This window comes from Protopterus annectens, chromosome 5.part1 (genome assembly GCF_019279795.1).
Source record: "Protopterus annectens isolate FY-2018-M chromosome 5.part1, PAN1.0, whole genome shotgun sequence".
Classification (NCBI taxonomy): Eukaryota; Metazoa; Chordata; order Ceratodontiformes; family Protopteridae; genus Protopterus; species Protopterus annectens.
Window position 1 is genome coordinate 345982843 of NC_056736.1, and position 15740 is coordinate 345998582.

Sequence of the window (15740 nt, forward strand, 5' to 3'; positions counted from 1 at the left end):
CCAGGACGTGCTCCCTAATCATAGTTGGGAGTATACTAGTAGGTATCTCACTGGTGGCAGTGGGGGGAGTGGGGGATGAAGTTTAACCGGAATTTGTTAGCCAGCAAATTTGCTATGTAACTCTATAAATGAATATATCACAATAAAATGAAAATCTTTCATTTTTTGCCATACCAAATACATAGTTGAAAATGTCCTCAGTCAACTAAAGGCATTTTTACAAACTCTCATACCTTATAACTAAAGAAGCCAAAACAACAATAGCCATAAATATCCGAATCACCAGGCTCGATTATGGATTAGCAGTTATCTAACTTAAATCATCCCTGCAGCAAGTAATGGAAAACATTTTTTCATTTTACATCTCCTACCATTAATACCGAATATCAATGCCTCTCAATTTGAAAAGCAAACTGGATACCAATAACAGCCAAAACAACATTAAGTTAAACTACTGTCCACCAACAAGTAAATTAAAAACAAAACCCTCCTCTGCCACCTTACTGTACTATTATGAAGGCAAATAATTGATGTTCATCGTGTTTCACTGTTGCAGTCATTACACTTGGGTTATCCTGCTGGCAGGCTACCCGCAGTCGGCCTGAATTCCAAAGTCCTGGTCCGGCGTCGGTTGCTGTCACCTCTTCCCTGACGTCAGTGCACCAGGGGTATATAAGATGCAGCTGACAGCATTTTTTTCAGTCTTTCTTGCCGCGCGGTGCCCGAAGCAAAAGCAGTTTGCAAGTGCCGGTTGGCCGACTCCTGAGATTTTCGAATTTGAATTTCAGATCCGAAGTTTTCAATAAAGCTAAGTACCCCATTGGGGAAACTTTTTCTTGCTCCAGTCCGATGTCAGTAAAAGTTAACAATTGTATTTCTTGTGGGAACCAAATAACTCATAAGGATTTTCATTCTTACTGTATTCCTTGCCTAGGCCCTGACCACGACGTTGCTAGTTGTAGGTTTTGTGCTAGATTCAACCAACGCACTATTAAGCATTGGTTTGATTTTGCTTTTCACTACTTTGGCCAAAGGTTTAACTATATAATGCCATCGGAACAACCAACGACTGGAGTCCATAAAAAGTGCAGAGACAAAGAAAAAGACAGGCATCCGAGGTCCAAAACCAACGACGAAACCTCTTGTAGGCCAGTCGCTGGTTCGCCGGTTTTCAGTGAGGCGCTTTCGCAGCCCCTGACACCCGCTACCTCAGAGCCACAGGCCGCCTTCAACTCCCACATGGAGACAGCTAGGCCTCTGGAAACTCAAGGTATTGGGCCTATGGAAATAATTCCCTCAGATGGGTCCGGAACCGCTGAGCAGGCATTGGCTTCTGAGGGTGTTTTCAGATCTACACAGCTTACTATCAAGACCTCTTCAGCAGCCAAGGCAAAGTCTAAAGCACCTTTAAAGACAAAGAAACAAGTACAGCATTCTCCTGGACAGTCATCCATGCCAAAGAAACAGATGCTCAAAATGGCCGAGGACCTAATTACTTTGATCAGGGGCTCCCATCCCCCTCCTGATAAAAGGCCTAGGCAAGACACTGACTATGACTCCTCTGACCAGGTTTCTATTTCTTCTGATTCCTCTTCAGAACAGGGATATTCTCTTCCTCCCTATGAGGACTCTGATGCTGAAGAATCTATCCCTTCAGCCTCTCCTCCTGTGGACTACTCTTTTGGGGAAACCCTGCACACAATGAGGGAACATTTCCATTGGGAGAGCCAGGATTATTCAGAATCCAAGAAAAGGCTCAGAGACTTTCTTTTATTGCCTCAGCACAGGCCTCTTGCTATCCCCCCTGTACTAGATATTGTTGATGATGTTTTTTCTGAATCCAGTTTGACTCCTGATTCTTTACCCCCTGCACCAGTTAAGCCTGATAGGTACTACATGGTTCCAGATTCTCATAAATTTCTTTGTAAAAATCCTGCTGCTGATCCAGAAACTATTTCTCAGGGTCCCAAAGGGGTCAAGGCTTCCACTACAAAAAATCCTGTTCCCTCTGATAGGGATTCTAGAGTACTGGACAGATGGGGGAAAAAAGTTTACACCTCTGCTACTTTAGCTGTAAGGGCTTTAAACTGCCAGTTTCATATGCTTAAATATCAACAATACTTAATGTCTTTGCTAAAACAGAAAATGCTTACAAGCTCTGAATGTCCTGAAAACAAGGAAATGCAGGACTTATTGCATGCAGCTGAACAAGTGGGAAAGCATACTTTGCAATGTGGTTTTGATTCATTAGAGGCATCTTGCAGAGCCACAGTTACAGGTTCTGTCATTCGAAGGCATGCTTGGTTAAAAGAACAGAGTTTACCTGATCATGTTAAAGCAAAATTATTGGATGCTCCATTACAGCATGATACTTTGTTTGGTATTAAGGCAGAAGAGGTGTTAAAGAAAATGGAGGGTAAAGCAAAATCAATGCAGACAGTAAAGGATTTCTTACAGGTTCAGCCACCTAGATTTAGCAGGAACTGGCCTTCTAAAAATTGGTCCTATCCAGTGTCAGACAGGCCACAAAGAGGCAGATACAGATGCCCAAGAGGCAGATCTTATAGGTTCATAGGTTAGTACTAGGCTAACTACCCATGCAAGCCATTTTAAGCCTAGCCAGTTATCCCTTGTGAGACTCAAACCCTGCACCTTGTGTTTGTAAGGCAAACACCTTATCCATTAAGCCACCCTCTCAGCCCCAAGGCTCATACAGACCTAAACAATGGGGTGCTTCAGCCCCCAAAGGCGGAGAGGACAAATCACAACCTTACAGGAAACAGTCCCAATGACTTTCCTCTACAAATGCCAAGCACTTACCTTTTGGCAGCACCCTTAGGGGGAAAACTAGCACTTTTCTCACAAAATTGACACATGATCACCCAGGACAAATGGGTTCTGAATATTGTTTGTCAGGGTTACAGGTTCCACTTTCACACCCTACCAAGGTCAAAAGGTATGCCAGACCTGCCACAAAATCAATGGGCAGAGGCACAGAAACAAATTTCTGCTCTCATGGACATGAGAGCTATTCAAAAAATACCACAGCAAGAACTGGGGCAAGGATTTTACTCAAGACTTTTCTTGGTACCCAGAAAGGACAAAGCCTGGAGACCAATACTGGACCTGTCTATTCTAAATACTTTCCTGGACGTTCCAAAATTCAAAATGTTGACACTGCAGCAACTTCTAGCCATGCTGGGCAAGAAGGCTTGGCTAGTTACTTTGGACCTCAAAGAGGCATACCTGCATGTCCCAATCAGACAATCTTGCAGAAGATACCTCAGATTCATAGCTGGCTCAATGCATTACCAATTCTCTGCACTGCCCTTTGGCTTATCTACTGTTTCCAGGATCTTCAGAAAATGCCTGGCACCAGTAATTGCATTTTGCAGACAAAAAGGAATTCAAATATACCCCTACTTGGATGACTGCCTTATTCAAGCAGAGAGCAAGGACATTCTACTAAAGCATCTGGTGTTTGTAAAAAGATTACTAATTTGCCTAGGGTACACAGTAAACGAAAAGAAATCAAAGCTAGTGCCCTCTCAAGAGATAATATTCCTGGTTGCAAGCTTAAATACAACTGCCCAGATGGCTTATCTCACACCAGACAATCAAAGGCAACTGACTCATTACTTTCAAATGATGGCAACAAAGACCCAGCTACCTGCAAGAAAAATTCTGCAGGCTTTGGGCTTCATGGCATCCTGCAACCTGCTAATTCCATATGCAAGACTGCATTTGAGGAAGCTACAATGGTATCTAAAAAGTGTTTGGACTCAACATTGTCACAGCCTGGAAACAATAATAACTCTTATTCCCTGCCGACAACAGGAGTTTCGATGGTGGGCACTGGCCTGTCACCACAACAAGGGACAGCCTTTCACTTTACCCACATCCAAGCAGACACTAACAACAGATGCATCAGATTATGCCTGGGGGGCACACATGGCAGGAAAATGTATTCAGGGCACGTGGTCCACGGACCAAATGCATCTTCATATCAATCAGAAAGAGATGCTAGCTGTACAGAATGCCCTGACAGCCTTCAAGGATCTACTATATCCAAGACAACTATTACTAAAGACGGAAATACTACAGTTATGTGGTACATAAACAAGCAAGGGGGCACACATTCCTACCCCCTCTGCAGGCAAGCCATGACTTTGTGGAACACAGCACTGACCTATCAAGTACATCTGCAGGCACAATTCCTGCCAGGAAAGAAAAATACTCTGGTAGACGAACTAAGCAGAAACCTCATGGACCCTCACAAGTGGAAACTAGATCCACAGGTCTTCAGCATGATAACAAGGAAATGGGGATGCCCAGACATATATCTTTTTGCCTCCCCTCACAACTGCCAACTGCAGAGATTTTGCACAAGGACTTATCACTCACAAGCATGGAAAGTGGATGCTCTATCATTCAGCTGGAAAACCCTAACAGTTTATGCCGTTCCACCACTGCCTCTCCTTCCTTCCTTCAGACAAGAGAAGCCAAAAATGATTTTGATTGCCCCAGACTGGCCACGCCAGCACTGGTACCCAATCCTAAAAACTTGTCTCAAGGCCCAGCCTGGACTTTACCTCAAATTCTTCATCTTCTGACTCAACAAAACAATCAGATCCTGCACAGCCAACTCAGAACTTTAAATCTGGCTGCATGGCAAATAATATAGCCATTCAGAACACACCTCTCTCTAAAGATGTTATGTATGTCATTTTGGAAGCCAGGAGGCCCAGCACCAGGAAATCTTATGAGGAAAAATGGAAGAGATTCTGTGCTTGGAACCAGGCACAAGGACTTGAAGCACTTGTTCCAAATATTCCTCAGATTTTATCATACCTAACTGAGATGCTGGACAAAGGCCTATCCTTCTCATCAATTAAGATCCATGCCTCTGCCATTTCAGCTCATTACAATACGGAACCTCCTATTTTCTCACATCCACTGCTAAGACAGTACCTCAGAGGGGCAAAAAACATAAGACCTCCAAGGAGAGCACCGATACCTACATAGGACCTTAACTTTGTCTTGGAAAAGCTCACACTGCCTCCTTTTGAGCCAGCCAATAGAGCTGATATAAAATTTCTATCATGGAAAACTGCTCTGCTCCTAGCAATAACTTCAGCAAGAAGAGTTTCAGAGTTACAGGCATTAATGGCAGTGGAACCTTTTATCATTTTTCATCCGGACGCGGTTTCTCTAAGGACAAACCCAACATTTATGCCAAAGGTAGTATCCAGTGTGGCTCTTAACCAAACCATTCATTTGCCAACATTTTATCCAAATCCCCAGAATAAAGGGGAGAGACTTCTGCACTCTTTGGACATACACAGACAGCTATGCTTCTACTTGGACAAAACAAAAGCTTTCAGAAAAACTGAGCACCTGTTTGTAGAATATGCTGCAGGATCACAAGGAAAGGCTATCTCAAAGCAGACTATTTCAAAATGGATAGGACACTGTATTCATTTCTGCTATGCACAACATGGCAAGTCAGTGCCTAAGAATATTAGGCCACATTGTACCAGGGCAGCAGCCACTTCAGCAGCCTTTCTCAGAGGAGTACCAACCAAGGAAATTTTGGAGGCTGCAACCTGGAGTTCAGTGCACACTTTTACCAAGCATTATCACTTACCTCTTTACTCTAAATCTAGAGCAGGCTTTGCTACTGCAGTTCTGCAGGGCCTCATAGCCACTCCTTATCCTATTTAGACCCAGCCGCCCTACCTCAGCTTTGGGATTCAACCCAAGTGTAATGACTGCAACAGTGAAACATGATGAACATGGTACAGTTGTGTACCTACCATAAATGTAGATGTTCAAGTGTATTCACTGTTGCAGTCCAGGTTACCCACCCTCCATCCCCCTTTCTTTGCTGGGACTTATCTATACTTCTCTAACCTATACAACCTATGTGGTGTATTTGCTTGTAGATGAAGGTATTGTTCTTATTTTACTGTATGTTTTTATAAGCAATATGTATTGCCTACCTTCTTGGGGACACCTGACATCTGGAGCAAGAAAAACTGAAGAAAATGGCGTCGGCTGCATCTTATATACCCCTGGCACACTGACGTCAGGGAAGAGGTGACAGCAACTGATGCCAGACCAGGACTTTGGAATTCAGGCCGACTGCGGGTAGCCTGCCAGCAGGATAACCCAAGTGTAATGACTGCAACAGTGAATACACTCGAACATCTACATTTATGGTAGGTACACAACTGTACTTTCAGGCTACCCTTTCCTTTCTGCAAGAGATAACCCAAGGTTATCATAAATGAACATGGCTACCTGTCATTTAGAAAACAACAACAACAAAAAAACTATAATTGCACATGCATCTTTGATCTGGGCTAATAATGATTTCACCCATACCTCCCAACTTCATTGCTTAAGAATTTTGGACAAAGCCAAAAATAATCTGGGGATGGGAGGCCCAAAATCAGGGACAATGTGTAAATATTAATCTAATTTACTTAGGAAATAGAACAGAGAACTATGGAACTTTAATGAATGACATTGTTGAATGATTGTAATCCTCGGCGATTTACTAGAAAACCAAAAGTTTTAAGATGGACAGAGCAAAAATATGAGGCAAAATCATGGATGTTTTACAAAATTATGGTTATTTGAGATGTATGATTCCACCTCTGCAATGTTTAACCTGCTTCAAAAACTAACTGTTGAGCTGTGAATATTAAAATCCTCTTTCTCTTAAAAGTATCAGCAAAATTGTGTTATCTTCAAGTTGTTGCCAACCTTGATCGTCATGTAAATGAAAACAAAATTAATAAGCTTTATTTATGCATGTGTGCCCATGTCCTAAATGATAATTTAATAAAGGTGATTTAAAAGAATGCACTGCCCATTAGTACAAATCTCACCAGGCCAAAACCAAGTAAATACAGAAGAGTTAAACAATCTACCATTACTTAGTTCCATGTAAAACAACCAGCAAGACAAGTCTCAGGTTTCTCATTCTTCTCACATAATCTTGCTTTTTTTACCTAAGATAAACGCTTTTGTCACTTCCTTGTATACTGTGTGATGTTTATCAGTCTCTTTAGGACCTTAATGCTGGGAATGCCACAAGCGTAGTGTTATAATTGAAAGTCAAAAGGGATGATTATGAAACAGGTAGGGGGTTCAACAAATAAGGTGAGAGTAGGGTTTTGGATGTAAATCATTAAGGAGAATAACAACAACCATACTGAATACTATATTCATAAAGCTGCAGAAAGTATTCTAAGATATAAAAACTGCAAAAAGTGCCAAGGGATACAAAGACTACCAGTCAAATGACTATGAATAAACTGCCCAGTGACTAAATATGAGTTTAGGTTATTAATAAGTATCATTTTATAAGGAAAGGGATTATTTTATTTTACATTTATTTAAGGCTTTAATCTGCTAAAAGTGATTTTTATCTACATATTTATTTTGTATTTAAATAAATGAAGCTTATATATTTGTTCATTTTATCAAGTTTTTAAAGAAGGGTTTTAAAACTTTGATTTGCTTTGCTTAATTGCTTAATTGATTGTTAGCTTTGATTTGCTTTGCTTAATTACTTAATTGATTGTTAAATGTGTTAATGTAGGATGATATATAAGTGCACTTTATGTTTTCAGTCCACATCTGATGAAGCTTATGATGAACGAAAACGTATTGAATTTGTGAAGCGTTAATGTGCTTGTGGAACGTCTGTTTTGGTTGAATAAACACCTTTTACTGTCATTTGGCTGGTGGTCTTCGTATCCCTTGGCACTTTTTGCAGTTTTTCAAGTGGTTTGGCCCATTGGTGGAACTCTTTTTAGATTTATTCATAGATTCTAAGATATAAGCCAACATCCGAATGGAGAAAGGAGACTTTGTCAATAGGGATGCCTGCCAGTAGCAGTACATAAAATAGGCATGCAGGGGCTGGAATTTAGTGGAGAAAACTGTCAAAGGAACCAGGGTATTGGGAGAAAATGACTAAAGAGATAAAAGTAATAGAGTGGGATGAGACAAGAAAAAGTTTGGACAGCAAGTTAGAGACTGCCTTCCGGACCACAGATTACAGGCAAAGAGAAAGGGACTGGGGAGCCCTAAGTGAAAGACCTGCTGTGATGGAGATTTTAGCCAAATCTAGAACAGAAGCTGCTGCAAGAAAATGAATAATTTGTAGGGTATGTAAAACATTGCATATTATAAGAATCAATCAGAGGATGTTAGAAATGATTGAGAAAAGAGACTGGAAAAGCAAATTCCAAGGAAATATTAGTGAGACATATGTATAGCTCCCAAGTATGCAGCAGAGTCTAGAAGGTTTGAGATATTTACTTGAAAGTGTTTGCATAAGTATGTTTATACCCCATGCAGAATTCAAAGAATTTTTTCTTAGGAAGCTAACAAATATTGGAGGTGTGATGGGGTGGAAAGAGCTAACCGGGAACATGTTTTTTTTTTTTCCAGAGTGCAATGAGTTGGCAGATTTTAAAAATTCCCTTCAGAGTTCTTAGTCAGAAATACTGAGAAAGTAATTGGCTGTAACTCAGGAAATTATTCTTTTGTCCTGGCACACAGGATCTAAATTGCCGAGATATAATAAGAGAATATTACGTTTAATTCTATTGGCTAATAAAATGCAATTAGTAGACAATTACTTGACATTGGAAATCAAAATCTAAACCAACTGTATATGAATTATTGCATATTATAAAATAGATAAAGGAACTGGAAGTGGGATCTTTAGAAAAAGGGAAGGAACAAATTGCATAGAAATAAATGGAATTTGTAGAAACAATGCATGCAAATTAATGTTCAGGACATACATCTCAACCTCTTAGTGCAAGCAATCTGGACAAAATCTAAAATAATGAGGGGACTAAAACCTAAAAGTAGGGACAGATTTTAAGTATTGCTGTTATAAACTTAGAAAGTTGTTAGAATACCAGGATTCATGTTAGCATGCATTTCCTGAAGGATATGAAGTCTGAAATGCAAATGTATGCCATTATTTAGTGAGGTCAATCCTCAGTGATTTACCAGAAAACCACAGATTTTATGAGGAACAGACTAAAAGTATGAGACAAAAATCTGGACATTCTGTGAAAATCTGGACAGTTGAGAAGTACTCCTGGTGGAGGAGGAGGTAGGTTTAAGGGAAGGCAAGAATTGAGCAATTTATGTAATGTTGGACTGAATAAAAGTTGTTAGAAAGAAATAACATAGATATATAATGTATGTACATGAAAAAAATATATGTATATTTAAAGTGTTTAAAAAAGTTGGGAAACAACACCCCTTTACTTATTTAGATGTACTTCCTGTTAATACAGATCTCAGTAGGCCAAAACCAAATAAATGCACTAGAGTTTACAAATAATCTACCATTACTTGGTTCCATGTTTAAAAAACACAAGATAAGTATCTGGCTTCCCATTCCTAGCCAATAATCTTGCTTTATTTATCTATGATAAGCACTTCTTTGTAAACTGTTTAATGTTTATCATGTGTGACAATGATGTAATGAGTTGAGTTGTCTCCTCCATGCAATAGATTCCCTAGTTTAATTCTCATCTGGAGTGTCTTCTGTACAGTCTGCACCTTGTCCATACATCTGCTTTGATTTTCTCTGGATGCTTCAGTTTCTTCTCACATCTCAAGGACATGCAGTAGGTAAATCTGGAAATCTTTACATTGCCTATAGGTGTGCATGTACTCTGTGAGTGAGTGACAGAGTGCTCACTGTGGTAATCCAACATGGATTTCAATGCCTTGCACCCATTGGCTGCAGTGTCAACACCAGTGTCCTTGCAAACTTATGTAACATATGGACATAAGTGATGTGGCTGCCTCTTGGGTTGGTGTGCAACTACTGTACCAGTGCATCTACCTGGTTAAAAAAGTGAATGAATGAATAAATAAATAAATATGTAAATTATACAGAGGCTTCTTATGGTATGGTTATTAATCAGCCTGTCTCCTCCATACATGTTGCTGATTCCTTATCAGAATTATTCCCTAGCGGAAGTCATTATGATATTACCTTCATCTTTCAAAGGCTCACAATCAACAAATTGCCAAGTTAATAGATCAAGTGTTTTATTTGTATTTTTTGCCTCCATTGCCTTCTGACCTTTAAATCTCTTCCAGTCAGAAATGATCCATCTATTAACTTGACTTCAATATGACTACAAGTACGAGAGTCATCTGCAGGAGCTGTTATCCAGGCAGCCATATAGGTTGGATTTTCTCTTGGTGACATCCTGGCAATGAAATATTTTCTTTTTCTAAGACCCTAACCCCTCCTCTTGGACAGGGCATGAGTGCATGGGTCACTCCTCATCCTCATGCATGTGTATGTTTGTGTGCATCTGATAAAGAATGCTACTGTGTTCAGAATACATGCTCAAAGATCACCCCAATCATCACCTCAGATAGATTGTGGCAGACGACAGCCCTATTCCACTTCTGTATCAAGGATAGAAATACACATTCTTTCCAAGCCAGCCCCAGAAGTCATCCATACCACTAACTGACCAAGGATAGCTTGTGTTGTAGTCAGTGTTTTATCCCTCTTTGCCACTGGAGCTGGCCAATAGGCCATCTTCTTGATTAGTGTTATTTTTGGAACTGACTGAGAGCAACCTAGGTATGTTCCCCAGACTATTAATTCTTCACTGACATCAAGTGGAGAACTGTCATGGTATAAGTTTATAAGTTCAAGATATAGCTGTATTAAAGCCAATCAAGTTTCAAGTAATACAAGCTCTCCAAAAGTCTCTAAAAATTCTTATTCCCAGTTCATGCATCCAGTTCACTGAAATGAAACTTCTTTAGGCACAGAAGTACAAGTTTGGAGTGAAATGGAATAGTGAAATGGAAGTCAGACTCCAATTGAGCAATCCCCTGGCAGCAGCAGCACCATTTGAAAGGTTTCTATACCTCTCGATCATACCTCTCAAACTCTTACCACAAGAAATCTGAAGAGAGCCACGAATGATGGGGGAACAAAGGACCAAAAGTAGGGAGGGACAGATTTTAAATATTGCTCTTATAAACTTAGTAAGTTGCTAGAATAACAGGGTTTCCCTTAGCATGCATTTTCTGCACACACACACACACACACACACACACACACACACACACACACACACACACACACACACACACACACACACACACACACACTGACAGCGATTGAGTGATCACCTGGCAGCAACATCAGTTGAAAGGTTTCCGTACCTCTCGACCATACCTCTCAAACTCTTACCACAAGCAATCTGAACACAGCCACAAATGATGGGGGATCAAGGACCAAAAATAGGGATAGATTTTAAATATTGCTCTTATAAACTTAGTAAGTTGCTAGAATAACAGGCTTTCTCTTAGCATGCATTTTTTTAAGCAGAGTTGAGCGTGTGAGAGAGTGAGGGGCAGCAGGAGCAGTGAACAGCTTTGCACACCTCTTTACCTGAAAGATGAAGAAATACGGATAAAGGCTAAAATAAAGGGGGAACAAAGGCTCAAAAATAGAAACTAATTTGAATTACTACTCTTATAAAATCCCAAACTTGCTTAAGTAAAGGATTTCTGTTAGCATGACTTTTCTGAAGAAAATAAAAGTCTGAAACTCAAATGTATGTCATTATTTAGTAACTTCAGTCTTCAATGACTGTCAGTGAACCAAACGTTTTAGGAGTAAGGGACCAAAAAGTAAAGTAAACCTGGATATTTTTTTAAAAGTGTTTTATTTTGGATGCAAAATCCTTCCACCAACACCATTTACATATACTACAGCAACTTTGAAACATTAGGTGGAGGAACTATTTTACATCAAGAATATATAAAAAAATTACATAGTAGTAAAAAATATAAATAAGTAAGTAAAACACAACAATTTAACAGAGAGCCCATTCTCAAAGCACAACAGTGCCCTCCAGGATGTGGGTTTATGTGTAATTAATGCCCTTCCAGCAGTGTAGAGGCTCTCCCCTGGGCGGGCATTAATTACACATTAACACACACCCCTGTCAGGCATCATTGCTTGGTGTTTACTCAGTGTTCATTGGTTCATAGATTAGTACTAAGCTAACTGCCCTTGTGAGCCATTTTAAGCCTAGCCAATTATCCCTTGTGAGACTCAAACCCTACACCTTGTGTTTGCAAGGCAAACACCTTAACCATTAGGCCACCCCAAAGTTTCTGAAATGGTTAGCTGCCTATGACAGATGTATGGACTTTCCTTCGCACTTCCTTACAGAAGTTTCACTTCTACAGTCCATGGCGACCATACACATTCTTTTTTTTTTCAAGTGTGTAAGATTGAGTAATTTTCATATATCCATCAGCACACTCTTATCAGTGATTATGACAGAAATTTATCCCTTTTCCTGGTTCTGTTTAGGGTTACTTCAAAGCTATAACTATTTTCCTTGTAAATTGTATGCTTGCAGATAACTGGAATCTCAACAGAATCTGGAGAAAGTGATCACTGAAGGCCTTGAAGGCCATACACAGTTTTCCCCTTAGTAATGTGCACAATAAAATAAATAGCTTTGGTCCCAGTTATCTCTTCTGATATGAGAAGTATGCCAAACTGTTTTTCACCAGTTCTAAAATTCTTATGTCCCACTTTGTATATGCACAAAACATAGAGGTTCTAAAATTGCTCTTATTAAGCATATGTACAGATTAGCGCACACTGCAACATCTGGGATGAGACTACTAATTTCTCAAACATCTGTGATTTGCTTTTCAGGAACCAGCTTGTGATTAGCACTATTATTTGGCTTCTGGTGAGAGAAGGAGGAATGAGATATTGATTTCTGGGTGTATGTAGCTGCAGTGAGACTAACACTAGTAGTTGCCTGGTAGTAGCCAATAGGTAAATTACTTTTATTCATCTTTCCTGGCAAACCAAATTCTGATCTTTCACTAAGTGCTGATAGAATAGATATCAACTATCTATATTATGAGTATCATCTTAAATTATTCAGTAATTTATTTATAAATCTTCAGGGTCTACTTTAGCAGCCTCCCTCCAACTTCTGAGTACTATGCCCAGCCCTTGTTCACCATCTTCTGGAAACTTGGCTTAACATTCTTTTCCTAGCCCATCTGTAGCCTCTGTGATCTCATTAGGTGTTCCAAGGCAGTGTAGCAACTGCTTAATGCTTAACAGCTGTTCACTCCTTCTGCTAATTGGTAGCATAACCTGTGAGAGATATAAATATTTAAGAAACATGGAGGCAAAGTTGTTGAAGCAGCAGTCTTGGTAAGCACAATACCTCCAAAAACACAACTTGGCCCATAATGTATGATGAAGCTGCAAAGAAAAACATTTCTAAAGCTTCTTAGGGCATACTCTAAAAACCCAGCCACAAGCACAAAAGACAACAACTACTCCTTCTCCACTCACACATACTGCATCCCCTCACATCAAATTACCCATGATCTTGGAGCTCCTGAAGATCTGAATCACCCTTAGCAAATCCAGCTATTAGCTGCACTGGTGGCATAGATGGATAAAGCCCTGACTATAGTCCAGCTGACCTGGGTTTGTTTAGCAGCTTGGGTGACTGATGGAGCAGCATGGAAGGGATGGGCATGCCCATCCCAGGTGGGAGGGCACTTACTGATAAGATCCTTAAGGGGGTGTGGTCCAAAGAGTGTAGTTGCCCTCAGCCATAATCAATGAGTGTGAAGTGGGGAGAAGTGGAATGGATAGGTCATTAAACAAAAATCCCTCCAGACCGAAGCACAAATGACTCAATCCTGAGGACACCCTAAGGTTCTATGACTGGCCTTAGCAAATTGGTGGTGGATAGTAGCTGGTAGACCTGGCATGGAAACTGGGTATTATGGGATGGTAACAATGAGGTCTGATATATCCCCTCCCCCCAAAAAAGTCCAGCTATTATTTTATAGCTAACTATAGATCTCCATCAATTTCCCCAAAAGATCATGGAAATTACCTTAACACCATGAAGGGGTTAAGTGTCAAACCAAATAACTTTTTGCTAGGGGATTTGAATTATCCAAGCATTAAATGCCACACATACACCTCTAAAAATGGATATGCTTAGCATTTTCTAGACTTTAATATCAGTGCAACTGAGCAAAGTGTAAAACAATGTTAATGGAAACTATAGAATTCTTCACCTGCTCCTTTATCAGCTTTCCATTTGCCTGTGCCCCAGTCCCACATTTCATCATCCCAGTTAAGTCTGTTCAGAAATTAGTCGTCTTCCGTAATTGGCTTAGTGGTACTACCCCACCACCAAATGAGATCATTTTAGGGAGTTTTGCATGTTGGCTTAGATAATGGGCTTGGAGAATCAGTAATCCCCACTGGATGTGTAGCATTCCAATGAGATGGGCATTAATGTATAAGAAAAGCCAGCTAAAAAAGTAGAGCAGCTAATCTGGCATGATATCCAAAAAGCAAAACTGTCTTTTCCATCATCAATCATGGCTTTTAACAAGGTGTGGCTAGCAATAGGGAGGAAAAAATAAATATCAAAACAGAACTTAATGAAATAACTATATGGTTACAGCAGTTACAAGGACCTGTCATTTCCTTTCCCTCACTAACTGAGGCTCTTAGAAAGCTGTTGTTAGAGAGTGGAGAAAAATAAATAAATGCATCTGATGCAAGTAACTGCAACAGCAGTTACAAAGATGTGATATGCATATGTATGACTATGTGCATCTGTGTGTGTGTGTGTGTGTGTGTGTGTGTGTGTGTGTGTGTGTGCATGTGTGCACACAAGCAGGCATGTGTGTGTGAGTACGCATGAGTGTGTGTGTGTGTGTGTGTGTGTGTGCGTGTGTGTGTGTGTGTGTGTGTGTGTGTATGCATGCATGTATGCACATGTGCATCTTACACATGCATATATACAAGTGCGCATCTGAGTCTCAATATATGCGTGAGAGATGCTGTTTCTCTGCTACTGCATTTGCATGGTGGGTGAGTCTGCATGACTGTGTGTGTGTGTGTGTGTGTGTGTGTGTGTGTGTGTGTGTGTGTATGTGTGTGTGTGTGTGTGTGTGTGTGTGTGTGTGTGTGTGTGTATGTGCACATGTGGATCTGAGTCTCTGTACATGTGTGACAGATGTTTTTTGCCTCTGCATCTGTCTGCTGTGTGTGTGTGTGTGTGTGTGTGTGTGTGTGTGTGTGTGTGCGCGTGTGCATGTGTGCACACAAGCAGGCATGTGTGTGGGAGTACACATGAGTGTGTGTGTGTGTGTGTGTGTGTGTGTGTGTGTGTGTGTGTGTGTGTGCATGTATGCACACATGCATGCATGTGTGTGTGAGTACGCATGCGTGTGTGTGTGTGTGTGTGTGTGTTTGTGTGTGTGTGTATGCACGCATGTATGCACATGTGCATCTTACACATGCATATATGCAAGTGTGCATCTGAGTCTCAATATATGCGTGAGAGATGTGGTTTCTCTGCTACTGCATTTGCATGGTGGGTGAGTCTGCATGACTGTGTGTGTGTGTGTGTGTGTGTGTGTGTGTGTGTGTGTGTGTGTGTGTGCACATGTGGATCTGAGTTCCTGTACATGTGTGACAGATGTTTTTTGCCTCTGCATCTGTCTGCTGTGTGTGCATATATGTGTGTGTGTGTGTGTGTGTGTGTGTGTGTGTGTGTGTGTGTGTGTGTGTGTGTGTGTGTGTGTGTGTGTGTGCGCGCGTGCATGTGCATATGTTCATAGGTTCATAGGTGTTCATA